Source organism: Leptonychotes weddellii, chromosome 11 (assembly GCF_054177405.1).
Source record: "Leptonychotes weddellii isolate Sample4059 chromosome 11, ASM5417740v2, whole genome shotgun sequence".
Taxonomy (NCBI): Eukaryota; Metazoa; Chordata; class Mammalia; order Carnivora; family Phocidae; genus Leptonychotes; species Leptonychotes weddellii.
In genome coordinates, this window is record NC_138379.1 from 80,220,692 (window position 1) to 80,234,703 (window position 14,012).

Sequence of the window (14,012 nt, forward strand, 5' to 3'; positions counted from 1 at the left end):
CTCAGGATGCATTTTCTGCCATTTCTGCCCCCTCTCCAGCCAACCCCCAAATCAGCGTACCAACTCCGCCCAACTGGTAAACCATGGCTGGACATCAGGACTCAGCTTCTCCATCAGCCCTTCTGAGGAGGATTCCAGCAACCTGCATCCCAGCTCCCTTAGCACGAAGGAGTTTCCCCTTTATGGCACAAAGTACTCCCTTACTACTCCCTTAGCATGAAATACTTAACCCCTTGTCAGTTACCACTTCCTTATCTAATTTCCCTGCTGCACGAGGCTGAAGGAGTGGAGTTTGCTCGTTACTATATCTGGAGCGCCTCGCACAGTGCTCGGCATGCTGCAGGTGCAAAGTAAGTATTTCTGAACGCATGAACGTACGAATGAACTGATTTGAAATGAAGGGACACAGACTACAGTATGGATAGGTACATTCGGTTACTACGACTTCCAAGCCTCTCATCCCTTCAGAACCCACTTCCTGTCTCCTGCATATCAGCTTTGAGGCTTTTCTAAGCCCTGGCCTCAAGCTCTGGGGAGGAAGCCCCTGTCCCCTCCAACCCAATAGGACTTCTGCAGCTTCTAGGTGGATTAGCTAGCTATCCTTTACCACTGGATAGTCCTGCAAGAGACATTTGGGGAAATTCTTCTCTGGAATACAGGAAGGATTGATCTGTTTGATATTGTTATGCCAGAGATTGGAAAAGATGGTCCCCTGCCTGCCCTGGGAATCTCTGCCCTGGGATTCTAGAAGGGCGGGCCTATCTTCCCGAACTTGGGCTATCCTGGGAGATGTCCCTTACGTGAACATATGCCCCATTCCAGGATGTGATTCGGCAGTACTGTGAAATGGATCCGCAGCACCCTCAGGCCCAGAGGCATAAGTCACACCAGCGTGAATACACTCTTTCTCCCCACACACCTTGGCTTGTAGAGACAGATGAGGGGCACCAGGGAGGGGGTCTCCCACTTGGGACAGCAGACAAAATGCAGAACACTCACCTCCACTTGGTCAGCTCACTGAGAAAGTTAAGACCCAAGGAGTTAAATGCCTTCCTTTGTCCTGCTCCTGAAATGCTCCTTCTCCTCTCAGGAGTGAACACAGTGGCCCTTAAAATGAACATTTTATAACTCATTTTTGTTTACCCTTGGCCTCTACTTGCTGTTGTTGCTATTAATATTTAACGTCTCTCGAGGAAGGCGTGCTTCCCGGACATAACGAGCTCTGGTATGGCATTTATCAGAGAGGCTGACGTGGGCCTCACGGCCTCTCGTTGCTCAGCAGGGCCCACCGTGAGCCCCACAGCAGCCAACGCATCCTCCCGCCTGCTGCAGGCATCCTGGGTACGGCTGGGAGGCGGGATGCTCGGGTTCCGCACTGCCCTCAGGAGAACGCCAGCCCCTGGAAGTCTGCTGAAGGCTCCCTGTTTATTTATTTGCCTGTTTCCTTAGTCACCAGGCCTCTGGCAAAGAGGCCTCTGGGCACACAAACAGATTTTAAGATAATACAAATCATTAACATTTAAAATAGTAAAGTGGCAACAGTTCATTCTACTCTCCGAGGTGGCAAAGCAGCTGAGAGAGAGGAGCCAGGGGTGGGATGTGCAGGCCTCCATCTTTACAGGTGTAGGAGTGTCTAGAAGTGTGCTTTCCTCCTCGGAGAAACGCCAGGTGCTCCTCGCTCTCCTGAGGCCAGAAACCGCCCGTTCATTCCAATCTGTTAAGAAAGACTCTACCGTGAGTCGCAAAGCTTGGGAGCAAGGGGCCCACACAGCCAGTGCCTCGCACAGTGGGAATTGGGGGCCAGTGGACCCCAGCAGAAGACCAGACTCAGAAGCAAAGTTTGCTCCGTCAGTGCGGGGTCAAGGTGAGACACTGCAGCCTACTAGGAGAGCATGGATGGAGGACCAGAGGCACCAATCACATCTTGACTTTTGTCCTTAAGGAGCTGCATGTCTTAGCCAGACCTCCTAACCTCCCCCTGCCCCCGCTCAGTTCAACAACTCCATTTTCTCATCTGACAAATAATAGAATTATTTAATTTTAGAGCTGGAAGACACCCCAGAAAATATCTGGTCCAATCTCCTCATCTGAGAGATAACATCTGTCTTCCCTCTTTCTCAACATTGCGGTAAGGGTTCATTGGGAAACAGGACACCTGGACTTGTGGATGCAGGATTTAAGATTGGACATGGGGTCAGTCATTTCATTTTGTGTCTGCCTTGCCTCTTGCTGACCACTGTTCACAGGTATGACCCGGGGCAATTCTGAAATCAAGGCACAGAGGTCTTGTTCCTAATCGGAACACTTGCATGCGCGTGGCTCCTGTCCAGTGTTCAAAGCACCCTCATCTGCCTTCCCCGTCTAATCACTGTGAGGGGGGTCGGGGGTATCAGTGTGGTAGATGGGAGAATGTAGACAGAAAGACACGCTCTATGTCTCATGGCTCATAAGTGGCCCAGAGGGGACCTGAACCCTGGTCTTCTTACTCTCTGTCCAGGACACTTTCTTCTACACCACTCTGTTTTTTTTTGTTTCATTTTTGGTTATGGAAAACTGAAGACTTTCTTTGGTATAATCAGAAAACCTAAAAGAGCCTCGGAAAGGAAGGAGCTTTGGGAAACATGTGAACAGCTGTCCAAAGCATTCTGAGTATGAAACAAACACTTCTAGATTTGTCTATTTGCAGGGATAGTCAAAGGTGCCATATAAAATAAAATACGGTTATTATTAAAATCCCACACTGCGGGTGCCTGGGTGGCTCAGTTGGTTAAGCAACTGCCTTCGGCTCAGGTCATGATCCCGGAGTCCTGGGATCGAGTCCCACATCGGGCTCCCTGCTCGGCGGGGAGTCTGCTTCTCCCTCTAACCCTACCCCCTCTTGCACTCTCTCTCTCTCTCTCAAATAAATAAATAAAATCTTTAAAAAAAAAAAAAATCCCACACTGCAAAAACCAGATGGCATCAACTCCCCAGGATTCCTCTCAAACTGACCTTTTATTTTCTATAAGCTAGTTAGCATTTGTAGAATCCCTTCGGAAATAATTCCAAAAGCTGGTAGGAGGTGATGAGAAGGGTCAGGGAAATGAATCCTCATTTTCAGATGATAACACTTAGTCCAGGAATTTCTGGAACTATTTCTGAAGTATCCCTTCCCTGGCAGGTACCATGTCTTATTTAACCAAGGCACAGAGTGGGTACTCAAGAGAGGTCACGGGAGCACTGCCTTTGGCATTCTACATTGGGGTGAGGGACTACAACTGGGTATCAAACTTCAGAATTCCTATGAATCACTGGGGTGCTTGTTAAAATGCAAATGCCAGGGGCGCCTGGGTGTCTCAGTCAGTTGAGCGTCCAACTCTTGGTTTTGGCTCAGATCGTGATCTCAGGGTCATGAGATCTAGTCCCACATCAGGTTCCAAGCCCTGTGCAGAGTCTGCTTGAGACTTTCTCTCCCTCTGCCCCTCCACCTCACGCTCTCGCATGCAGGTGGTCTCTCTAAAATAAATTAATAAATCTTAAAAAAATAAATAAATAAAAAGCAAATGCCTGATTTGGAGATTCTATATTCACTAGGTCAGAAAATCTGCATTTTAAGTAAGTTCTCTAGGGAACATTCTAAATAGGTAATCTTTGCCCCCACCCCCAACTTTGAAAAATATAGCTCAGAAAGGACCCTGAATTCCCAAGCTGTCAGTCCTCCTGAGGGCTATTACTATGTCTCCTGTCCACAGAGTCTGCCCCCAAGCTCTTGGGTTTTAGAAATATCCCCAGGCCCACCAGGTAAATGTTCCCACCCAGACTTGGCTCAGACTCTGGGCCATTAGCAAGGAGCCAGCGGCCCTGCTGGAGTCCTGGGAACACACAGACAAACCTCCCACCATGCGGGAGAAGGAGGGAGCTGGGAGGGGAAGGGGAGCATCTGTGGACAGCAGTTCTGGGCTGGTGGCCACTGCCCCGGAGTACCGGACTGCCCGGGCCGCCCTGTCCTACACCAAAGCCTTCGGCCTGTGCAGGCTGCGAGGAGCACATCGGGAGGACATGGGGGCTCAGCAACTCTTTTCTGGCCCAACACAGCTGAGGGCAATTAACCTTCAGAGGGGCAGCTTCATTTCTGGAACAAGCAGCTGCCTCTGTCTTCTGGAGCCTGTTCACAGCCCCACGAGGAGCACCAGGCTGAGGGCATCTCCCTGCATGTGGCTCTGTTCCAGGGCCTAGAGATTCAAAAGGAAAAAACAACACCCAGGCTACCAGCTGCTGGGGCTACACCTCCGAGCCAAGTGCTCATCCCTGCCTCTGCCTGGCGGTTAAGTAGGAAGATATTTCTGGTTTCTCCTTGATCAGGATTATTCATCAGGGATTTCTGTTGAGCAGAGATAGAGGTGGGAGGGGGTAGGCAGACTCAACACACACAAATCCCATTTAGTGTTTCTCTTACAAAGGGTCTTTCACATAGAACAAAGAAGCGGATCAAAAGCTCTGTGCTGCCCCCTTCCCCCCTCCCCCACTGTCTAAGCAGAAACGAGGGTTCTTTGTGGCCAACATCCACTTCCTCAGCACTTGCCTTTATGCCCATTACTACGTCATCAAGACCCTTGGGATTCCAAGCATGAGATAACATCCAAATGACTCTTCGTTCTCCATGGCTTGTATGGACATTGTATTTTCCAGAAATGGTCACAACATCTCCCATCCCATATGCTCGTCTTAGGATGTGACCCTGGCACACTTCCCATTGGGAGATGGGGTCTGTGGCCCCTCCTCTGGAGTCTAGGTGGGCTTGGGGCTACAGTGGAGGTGATGCTTTATGATTCTGCTAGGTCAATCATAAAAGGCAACACAGCTTCTGCACCGTTCTTTCGGGTTGCTCAGGCTTAGAACCCAGCCACCGTGCTGTGAGGAAGTTCAAGTAGCCTGCAGCGGCACCCACATGGAGAGGTCCGTGTGGAGGGGAAGAGAGGGATCCCTGGCCCTCAGTTCTGTTCAGTCTCCAGCCAGCACAACCTGCCCATCATGGAAGTGAGCCATCTTGAAGCAGATTATCCAGTTCCAAACACACGCACCCCACAATCGGACACCCCAGTCAATGCTACATGGATCAGAGAGGAGCCTTCTGAACCCAGCCCAGCCCGCCCCCCCACCAGCCTTCCCCACTGAAGATCTGTGAGCTAAATAAATGACTGTGGTTGTGTTAGGTCACTAGGGTTGCCCAGACTCTCAGTCACTCCCCCTAACCTTTGCTAGTCCCCTACCAAGAGGGGTGTTCTGAGGTTAGAGAGACAAATGTGTGGGATCTACAGGGGGGCAGTTCAAAGTTGATTCAGCCCACTCAGACATGTCCGTCCTCAGGCTTCCCCTCGATGGTTCTCCCTGAGCAGAGGGGCTGTGCCTGGCAGGCTGGTGCCAAGTGAGTGGGTCTCAGCCAATGCACTGATACTGAAGAGCCGCAAGCCCCAGCTCCCAGGGCGTGTGGTTCTAACTCGTGTACTCAGCCCCCTCCGTAGCTCTCCAGAGTTCTTGTTTCTGGGTCTCTGTAAATGACCATCACACTGCAGCATCCTCCCAAGAAGCCTGATGCTGGGAGGTTCACCCAAGCCCGGGGGTTCAATGTTGATAAAGACAAAAATGCCCCACTTGGTTGTAACAAGAACCCTGAGACAGCGAGGATCCATGGGTATTTATTCCTTTCATGGTGACTGACACAGTGTTGGGCCGTGGCAATGGGGTGTAGCTGTCAGCATCTGGTATGTTAACACGGTGACCATAACAAACACAAGAGTGCTTATGAGAGACAAGGCCAGCCACCAAATAGAAATCAGGAGGCCCCCTGAGCAGGCAGCCACAGAGGGCTTGGGACTAGTTGCCATCAATTCAGCCACAGCTCCCCAGGGCCTTGGTCATAAGCCCTCATCTTTGAACCTCCCATATTGCTCTGACACTGCATGGAACAGACTACCCACTCCTGTTCGTCTGGAGTGATAAAGATCCCAGAAGGTTGAGTATTTTCTGGGTCAGAGATCAACCCCAGTCCTTCGAGGGGTCCCCTGTGCTCCTAAAACTTCAGAAAACCACATACACGGCCTGTCAGCCTTTCCAGTCCAGCCTCCATCCCATTCCCTGGATGGCTTCTCCATGGCCACCATATTCCTATGTCCTGCAGAAGGGGAGGGACCCAGGGCAGACCTGAGCAGAGGTTCATATACAACACATGAGTGCACCCCCCACGTGCACATTCACACCCACTCCCTCAGAGCCCCAGCAGCCGACATGGGCACGATGAAGGGGGTGGGGAAGCGGGAAATGAGAGCTAGGAACAAAATATGGGGCCTGAATCAGCCAGGAGACCAGAAGAAACTGGGACGGAATGTTGACCAGAAATCTACACAGGGGTAGGGTTGGGGGTAAAAACATGGTAAGAGAGTTAAAGGCAGACATCAGGGTCAGATCTAGGGCCCTCAATCCCCTCCTGGGAGACGCATGGATTTCACGGTGGATCATCAAACTCGCAAACAGACAGGAGGGGGTTTCTGTGTCTCTCCTGAGCGGATACCAAATGGACGTGGTCATGGTCCATGAGCACGGAATGGTGCACTACTCAGACGAGGCTGGACAAGGGAAGCAGTTCTCTGCTGTTCAGGATCCAATGCTGGGGGTGGGATGTCCTGGAGGCCTCGCTGTGGCTAAAGGGGGAAGTCAAACAGGAGCCCGAGACACAGGGCCTCCAGGGAAGACGAGCTGAAAATGCACAATTGGCCTTAGACTTTGGAAATGGACTTGGCCCAAAAAAGAGGCCCCGGAACTCTGCAAAAAGTGGCTTTGAAGTTTTATTAACCATGACCCATAGGAAAAAATATCTATCACATCATTAACCAAGACCCACATACCTAGATGTATGTATAAAACAGAAAGAACATTTCAGGAAACAACAACTCTTTACAGTCTGTGATGCCCCTGGTGTGTTCTAGTCTATTCTTTTTTAGTTTTTTAAATTGCTGGTTGTGACCCACTAAATTGATTTCCCAGCCCACTAATGGGTCTTGGCCTGCAGTTTGGAAAACAGTGCTCTAGCATAAGGGTTGGCTAACTATGGCCCACAGACGAATAACTGAGGTGAAATTCACACAGTTCCTATGATTTCATACACATATTTTAAAGTGTACAACTCAGTGGCATTTGGTGCATTCACTTACAGTGTTGTGCAACCCGCTCTCTCTAGTTTCAAAACTTTTTCATCACCACAGAAGAACACCCCATACTCTTTCAGTAATCACCCTCATCCCACCTCCCCCCATCCCCTAGCAACCACTAATTTGCTTTCTGTCTCTACAGATTTGCCTATTTTGGATATTTCACACAAGGGAATGATAAAATATTTGTCCTTTTGTTACCGACTTCTTTACATAGTATTTTCAAATTCATCCATGTCATAGCATGTATCAGGACTCCATTCCGTTTTATGGCTGATTAGTACTCCATCGTATGCATAGATCACTATTTGCTTATTGGTTCATCTATTGATGGGCATTTAGGTTCTTTCCACCTTTTAATGATGCTATCAATATTCATATGCAAGTTTTTGTGCAGACACATGTTTTCATTTCTCTTGGGTACCTTCCAATGAATGGAACTGGTAGACCATATGGTAATTCTATGGCTAACTTTTTAGGGAACTGTCAAACTGGTTTCCACAGTGGCTGCACCATTTTACGTTCCCACTGGCAGTGTACAAAAGGTTCACATTTCTCCACATCCTTGGCAATGCTTGTTATTTTCTGGGTTTTTTTAATGTTTACGTATTTTTTCATATAACCAACCTATTGGATGTGGTTTTGGTTTGCATTTCCTTAATGATCAAGTTTAATATCTTTTCATGCACAGATGATAGATATTTGTAGATCTTCTTTGAAGAAATGACTATTCAAATCCACTGCCCACTTTTAAATTACGTTACCTTTTTGTTGAGTTCTTTATATATTCTAGATACGTTTTAAACTCTTACCAAACACGATTTGCAAATATTTTCCCCCATTTTCTAAGTTGCCTTTTCACTTTCTTGATAATGTTCTTTGATTCATAGAAACTTCTGATTTTGATGAAATCCAATTTATTTTTTCCTTTTCTTGCTTATGCTTTTGGTGTAAAATCTAAGAATCCACTACCACATCTAAGGTCATAAAGATTTACCCCTATGTTTTCTTTTAATAGTTTTATAGTTTTAGTTCTTATACTTAGGGTTTTGATCCATTTTGACTTTGATTCTGTATATGGAGTAAAGTAAGGGCCCAACTTCATTCCTAGCAGATGACATTCTTCTATGTACAGAAAACCCTGAAGAATCCACCAAAACACTACTAAAGCTAATAAACAAATTCAGCAAAGTTGCAGGGTACAAGATGAACATTAAAAAATTAGCTGTGTTTTAGATACCAGCAATGAGTAATCCAAAAGAGAAATTAAAAATCATTTCCATTCATGTTAACATTAAGAAGCATAAAGTAGCTAATAATAAATTAAATGAAGGAGCTGAAAGACTTGTACACTGAGAACTAAAAAACATTGCTGAAAGAAATTACAGAAGATCTAATTAAATGGAAAGACATCCCATGTTCATGGATTGGAAGGCTTAATACTGTTAAGATAGCAGTATTCTCCGAAGTGTTCTACTGATCCAATGCAATCCCTATCAAAGTTCCAATGGCATTTTTACAGAAATGGAAAGGCTGATCTTCAAATTCATATAGAATTGCAAAGGACCCTGAATAGCCAAAACAATATTGGGAAAAAAATGTTGGAGGACTCACATTTTCTGATTTCAAAAACACCTACAAAGCTATAGTCATAAAAACATGGTACTGGCATACAGACATGTAAACCAATGAAATAGAATTGAGAATCCAGAATAAATTCAAACGTCTATGGGCCAACTGTTTTTCAACAAGAGTGCCAAGACTATTCAAGGGGGAAGAACTGCCTCTTCAACAAATGGTGCTGGGACAATTGGAATACCACAGGCCACCTGTTCTTGTAAATTAAGTTTTATTGGAACATACCCTGCTCATTTGTCTATGGCTGTTTTTGTGCTATCATGGAAGAACTGAGTAAATCACAACAGAGATGATATAGCCCATAAGTCTCATAAGTCTAAAATATCTATTATTTGGTCTTTTACCAAAAAACAAACAACAACAACAACAACAACCAAAACCAAAAAAAAAAAAAAAGTTTGTAGACCCTTATATAAAATACTGCTTCTCATACCTACCTGTGGACATTCCTTCATTCAAAAAACATTTATTGACCACCTACCATATGTAGCAGGTATTGCTCTAGATACAACATTGAACAAAACAGACTAAAATGTCCTCATGGAGCTTACATTCTAGTAGGTGAATTATCCAGGACAGTCCTGCAATCTAAAGAAATTCAATGGCCCCGTGGGGAGGAGAAGCTGTGAGACTGTCTGTAAATTACAAGCAGGCTTCCAAGCTGAGATAGAAGCCCTGAATCCTCTAAGCTTGAGCTCACCTAAATGCTCCCTGTTGGCTCTGGGTCATGTCTCACTCAGCTGCATCTCCTGAGTTGGGGCCAAAAGTGTCCAGCAAGCAATAAATATTATAGCTCGTCCAGAAATCCTAATATGTTTGGAGCATCAATGTAAGTGCTATTATGCAATGTAAGTAGAAGACAATGGTAAGTAAAAATACAGTCCCTACATTGCAGAAGATCACAGTCCAGTGAAAAATAAACCAAAGACACATCACCATAACAGAAACAATAAAATACTATCACTTAATGAGCACCTGAGAGGTGCTGGGCACTATACAAAAACTTCACAGTCATTACCTCATTCAGTCCTCACAGGAACACAAGAAAGTCTGTTAACACATTTGATAGATGAGGAGACTGAGTTTCAAAGAGCTTAGTATTTTGTGCTGGCTCACAAAGCTGGTGGATGGACACCCAGGAATCTGAACCCAGACTATATGAATCTAAGGTTAACCATCAAATTATTAAACAGATATATACAGAGCTCTCCCAATTTTCTAAGCATCATTCTAGGCTCTAAGGACACAATGATGATGGAGACTAGTGCTCTTTACACCACACCATCCAGTATCCACCATGAACAGGAAATAGGACGTGGCATAATTCACCTGCCTGCAGGAGTTTATTAGTGATTCAGAAAGCAGGACACAGACATTAATGAGACAGTGACAATAACACCAGGTACAGCCTAGTGCCCCAAAAGAGATTTAAATAACAATATTTCAAAGGAATGGCTTAGGAATACAAGAGACAGGGAAAGCTTCAAGAAGGAGAGGAAATGGATGGATGGCAGGACTTATAAATGATCACAAGTAGTAGGTATATTCTCCTCTCTGGTCCACCCAGCTCACAGAGCCTGGGCTAAGCAGTAGGAACTAAAGGCTTTAGGACCCCCTGGAGAACCTATAAACTGACCAATAAACACAAGAACTCTAGGGGATCCCTTAGCTTATATATATTATCTCATTCTCGCACTCTGCTCTCTTCAAAACATATCAATCTGCTCAGGCCAGACTACCTCTTTGGAACATTTTACCACCTTCTTGGGAAGCAGAGGGCAGATTGAGAAGACCCCAGGCCTGGTTCAGATCATGATCTCAGGGTCGTGAGATTGAGCCTTGAGTTGGGCTCCTTGCTCAATGCAGAGTCTGCTCCCCCTCTCCCTCTGCCCCTTTCCCCGACTCACGCACACTCCCTCTTTCTCTCTGAAATAAATAAATCATTACAAATAATTTAAAAATAATAAAAAAAAATAAAACAAAAATCCCCACCGGAGTGATCCCACCTCTCAGTCCGCATGTTTCTGGATCTCTTAGGAGCCTTTGTTAAAGCAGACCACTCTTCCCTTGGCTTCCAGAAGACCACACTCACCTGGTTCTCCCACTATGCCCGGGTTGCACCTCTCCATCTCTTTAATAAAGCTCTTTTTTTTTCCCCTTTCTTTAATCTCTTAATGTTGCAGTGTCCCAGAGCTTTGTCCTTGGTCCTCTTCTCTCTCCACACAAACCCAGTCCTGCAGCATTAAGTACTATCCGTAGTCTGATAACGTTCAAATCTGTGTCTCTGGCAGAGTCCAGTGGCTTGAACTCCAGACTCACATTCCAACTGCCAGCGCATGGTCCTCTGACCGGCATCTCGGCCTCAGCCCAAGACTGAAGTCAAGGGAGCGCCTTCTCCCCACACCAGCACGGGCCCCTTCCCTGTCTCAGCGAATGCCCACTCCATCCTTCCGGAGCCAAGCCAAAAGCCCTGGAGTCACTCTTGCCCCCTCGCTTTCTCTTACATTGCATATTTAAACCGTCAGGAAAGTCTGCTGGGTTTACCTTCAAAATCTGTCCAGAATTCTCCCACTTCCTCCTGCCCCTGCCAGCCACCCCCATCTCTCACCTGCAGCACTGCGAGCACCTCCTCAGCGGGCCTCCTGCTTCCCCCCCGGCCCCCTTCAGTCTCTTCCCGATGCAGCAACAAAGCGATCCCTCTAAAATCTAAGTCAGATCATGGCCTTGCTTTGCCCCAAACCTTCTGCCTGGTTCCTGTTTTACTCTGAAGAACCCATGTGGTTTGACCCTCATGCCCGCATCTCTGACCTCACCTCCTGCCACTCCACCATTGCTCCCAGCCAACCAACCACGTCAGCATCCCCCCGACCCCACTGCCCCTCAGGCTGTGCCCTGAAAGGGCCAGGTCCACTCCTGTCTCTGGGTCTCTGCACCTCTTGCACCTGCTGCTCGCCCTCCGACATGATCTTCCCCTCACATCTGCATGGCTCCTTCTCTCACTTCCTTTCAGTCTTTATCCAAACATCACTCTCTCCGCGAGGCTTCCCCAGGACATCCTAATGTGTTCACACCCCTTCCCTTGGGCCCTCCTTATCCCCTTCCCTGCTTCATTTTTCTCCTTAATACTCATCCCCAACAGACTAGACACACGCACACGCACGTGTGCACACACACGTGATGCACACGATTTATTGTTTATATTCTTTATGAGACAGGGATAATTGTTTTAATTCACCACTTCATGCCCAGTGCCTAGGGCAGTACCTGGTCCATAGTAAACACTAAATAAATATTTGTTCAGTGAATGAATGAACCAAGAGGCCCTGGTGTAGACCTTACCCTTCATGGGGCTTATGGAGCCTGCAGTGATCCCCAGGAGCCACTCACGTGTCCCGAAGCTCAACGGCAGGAGCCTGGAAGGAGCCAGTCGGATCTTTCCTTAGAGCAGTTTGCCCCTGGCTTTGGAGGATGGGGGCTGGAACACGAGCCACCAAGAGAGGGTCAGCACAGCTGGACAGTGCCTTGCCACCCAGGGCCAGAGGGCCACAGGCAGCCGTGCGAACTGGAACGATCGGTTCCATTAGCATCTAGTAGCAATGGGAACTATAAAGCCTGAGATGGAGCATGTGTTTGGGGTTGCTAGGGACGCAGGCGGGAAGACTTCTCTGAGCCAGACAGGGTTTATCCCCATGATGTACGGCAGGGAGGGTGATGGAGTATTTATTAAAAACTCTTACCTGGGGCAATGCCTCCCTGGGGACGGATGAAAGCCAAGAGCCCACTTCCCCTGATTATAACGATGCACTGACGATATAGGAAAATGTATGTACCCAGGGTGGGGGGTAAATGGGCTCCTGAGATCTGTACTCCCTCCGCCCCAGGGTGTTAGAGCCAAAGAAGCATAAGGATGGTCAGAGGCTCAGGGAGGTCTGAGACGACAGAGGGCTGGAGGGCAGGTAAGAAGCAGGGACTGGGCTGCCAAGCTGGTTGCAAGGAGCCACAGAAATGGGGAGTGGGAAGTAGCAGGCGGCCAGGGCATGACAACGCAAAATTGTTTCCAGAGGTGAAATAGAGAACAAAGGTGAGGGTGAGGATATCACACATATTGCCAGGAGATGCGTATCAGGAGCAAAAGAAGCAGGGGAGAATTCAGCGCCATATAAAGAGCTTTAAAATACTGCATCTTGTTAAGACCTCAGCTCCCCAGGGTGCAGCCACAGTTCTGTGCAATTCACCAGATGGGGCACTGGGGCTCAAAGAGGTTCACCTGCCCAAGGTCACCCAGCTATCAGCACCGGGGACAGAATTTGAATAGAAGTCCCTCTAACTCCAAAGCTAGTGGTTCTTAACAGGAGCCCTAGGAGGCTTGCTGGAAACTTGGCGCACATTTTTGCCCTCGCCGTGTAGTAACGTCTAAGCATTTATGTATTGAGATCCATTCTGTTAGTTCCTTTTAATTTATCCTTTATGTTATATTTAGGACATGACGAGTTTTTAAATCATGTGTGCAGAAAGGTTACGGTATCTCTGAATTTCATTTTAGGACAGTAAAAGTGGACTTTTTCAAAATACTTAATATAAAATGGATTGGACTGAACTGGGAAACACCACACCACAAGGAGCCAGAAAGGTGTGAGTGGCGTCCCCGTGGCTCTGGCCCAACCACTCCACCCCTCCCCCTGGGGCCCTGGGAGCAGAGAGGAAGGAGGACAGGGCAGGAGCAGGAGCAGGAGCTGAGAACCTCTGTCCACACCTCTCTGGGCCCCCACTCACCGCGGCCAGCCTTTCCCAGGGGGGCGGGCCCCCCAACCCAACAGCCCCACCCCCAGGCCAGTATAAATCCCACCTTTGGGAGTGTGTGGAGGCCCACGCCCCTGACTGTGCCGCTGACCCCTTCACAGGAGCCATATTCTGCCCACAGTAGATTGGCCCTGGCGTGCTTCGTGACTCACTCCTAGCTCCTGTGGAGTGAGCTACCCTTCCCTCTGGTAGCCGGCGTGTGCTAAAGGAACACACACTGTCTTCAAGGTCAGACTTGGTGAGACAAGGCTGAACACAGTGTGCTGTCAGGCATTTAGGATCTGGAGATGGCTGATGCTTCAGGTTGTCCTCTGTTGCTCCCCTTCACTCCCACCAACCAAGGGCTCTAATGGCCCTTTCTTTGAGAATAGAACTGGCCGCTTAATCCAA

At 47.7% G+C, this 14,012-nt stretch overlaps 1 protein-coding gene and 1 long non-coding RNA gene across 11 annotated transcripts in view; one reads left to right on the top strand and one right to left on the bottom strand.

Moving 5' to 3' along the window:
* LOC145716300 (uncharacterized) overlaps positions 1–2,894 on the top strand; it is a 283,741-nt gene extending 280,847 nt beyond the window's left edge. Inside the window, exon 4 of the long non-coding RNA XR_014138894.1 lies at positions 2,819–2,894. This is a non-coding gene — a long non-coding RNA (uncharacterized LOC145716300). The remainder of the gene's footprint in view (positions 1–2,818) is intronic.
* GRIK4 (glutamate ionotropic receptor kainate type subunit 4) overlaps positions 1–14,012 on the bottom strand; it is a 411,473-nt gene that overhangs the window by 240,265 nt on the left and 157,196 nt on the right. The window lies entirely within an intron of this gene.